General features: G+C 48.7%; 2 non-coding genes across 2 annotated transcripts; both read left to right on the plus strand.

The window, feature by feature from the left end:
- The first annotated feature begins 170 nt into the window (after positions 1-170).
- LOC118158145 lies at positions 171-262 on the plus strand. Its single transcript, XR_004746802.1, has one exon. It is a non-coding gene; the product is annotated as a small nucleolar SNORD12/SNORD106 (small nucleolar RNA).
- A 1075-nt stretch (positions 263-1337) lies between these two features.
- Positions 1338-1429, plus strand: LOC118158144. Its single transcript, XR_004746801.1, has one exon. It is a non-coding gene; the product is annotated as a small nucleolar SNORD12/SNORD106 (small nucleolar RNA).
- Positions 1430-1889: the final 460 nt, after the last annotated feature.

Genomic DNA, 1889 nt, shown 5'->3' on the forward strand with positions numbered 1-1889 from the left:
GGAAGCCCCATTATCTGTGTTTTTCTCTGGGCTCATAGTGTTAACCCTTGTTCCTGTTGAGCAGGCCAGCCAGGCGATTCATTGTGGGGAAGGATTTGCATGAGTTCCCTCCATCCCCATGGATGTTTGTGTGGAGGTGGGAGTGCGGCCATGTCCCTCCCCAGGGACTTGCTGGTGTAGGTGATGACTGACCTTTTTTCCCCATCAGAGCGACAGTGTTGAGTTGTCACTGTTCTAGCCAGACCTCGTCTGATGCACCAGCAGGGCAGAGCTGTTGCGTGTGCTGGCCTCGTGGGGCTGGGTGCTGATTGCTCCTGTGGTTTCACTCCTAGGCCTGTGCAAGGGCAGGGGCCTGCTGGGCCTGCTGCAGAGCTGAAGTGATGGCTGGAGATGGCTGGGATCAGCCTTACAATGAGGGCAGTTGCCTGGCTTGCTTCACAGTGCCTGAACCTTGAGCAGGTGAGAGTCCTGAAGTCCTTATCATAACTGGTTTAAATTTAGAAAAACTAAATTGCTTTCTGCCAGGGAGCTGCTTCAGAAGTGCTTTGACAAAGTTTGTGTGATTGGAGACTTTACTGTGTATAATTGAAGCATTAGCCTAGGCATTGCAAAGCTGAGAGTGAGGCAGAGAACAAGATAAAGGATGCTGATTTAGCAAGTTTTAGCTAACACAGCTGTATATTGTATATCAACCATAAGGACAGGACAATCCTAAAGATAAAGGATGAAAAGGCTGTATGCACATAGATAATAGAACTGGCAAGAGCTGGCTTGGACTACTGAAGCCTTGGCAAAGAAAGGAAGGGTTAGAAGTTTAGCAATGAGGAAGACTTCTGGCCTTCATCAAAAGACCACTAGAGTAGGCTGGATGACCACCCAAGGACTCTAGTATGCATGTGAATAGGCATGGGAACCTATGTTAATAATTCTTCAGAAACCTAATGAATATGCAAGAGATCTAGGGAAATTAAGTGATTATGTATGTATTTCATTAATACAAGCACACTGTTTGTAACTATCAGTGTGTGTGTTAGGTGGAGTGATTCCCTGCACATCCAGCACTTATATAAACAATACCTGCTTAATAACCTTGGTTATTGAGCTTTCACCATGTCACTGTATAATCAAAGCATTAGCCTAGGCATTGCAGAGCTGAGAGCACAGAGGGTTTTCTCCTGCATTGTACCAGGGCCCTTTGTGCCCTGTGTCACTGCTGGCATATGCACTGGGGGCTGGGTGTGTGCCTGGCTTTGCCCCTTCTGCTGCAGTTCGGTTACTGTTCCCCGTGGCTGTGCGCAGGGAGGTGGGAGCGCGGCCGTGTCCCACCCCAGGGACTTGCTGGTGTAGGTGATGACTGACCTTTTTTCCCCATCAGAGCGACAGTGTTGAGTTGTCACTGTTCTAGCCAGACCTTGTCTGATGCACCAGCAGGGCAGAGCTGTTGTGTGTGCTGGCCTCGTGGGGCTGGGTGCTGACTGCTCCTGTGGTTTCACTCCTAGGCCTGTGCAGGGGCAGGGGCCCGCTGGGCCTGCTGAAGCGATGGCTGGAGCTGGCTGGGATTGGCCTTATGATGAGGGCAGTTGCCTGGTTTGCTCCACTGTGCCTGAACCCATGATGGGTGTGAATGGTAAGTCCTTAAGTTAACCATATTTGTTACTGCTTTTTAAAAAAATATGTATTTAAGGGAGTTTCTGAATTACTCAATAGACCCTTCCTCAAATGTTCTGCAACTGTTTGGCCTGCTCATTAATATATTAGGGATTTCAGGGAAAGGGAACGAGCTTTATGTAAAATAATGACTATGTACAACTTAGAGTAGTGAATGTTGCCTGGTGAGCGGAACAGGCTGGTGCTGCTGTTCTGCTCTGCCCCTTGCTGGTAGGTATGCA

This window comes from Oxyura jamaicensis (genome assembly GCF_011077185.1).
Source record: "Oxyura jamaicensis isolate SHBP4307 breed ruddy duck chromosome 20 unlocalized genomic scaffold, BPBGC_Ojam_1.0 oxy20_random_OJ74327, whole genome shotgun sequence".
Taxonomy (NCBI): domain Eukaryota; kingdom Metazoa; phylum Chordata; class Aves; order Anseriformes; family Anatidae; genus Oxyura; species Oxyura jamaicensis.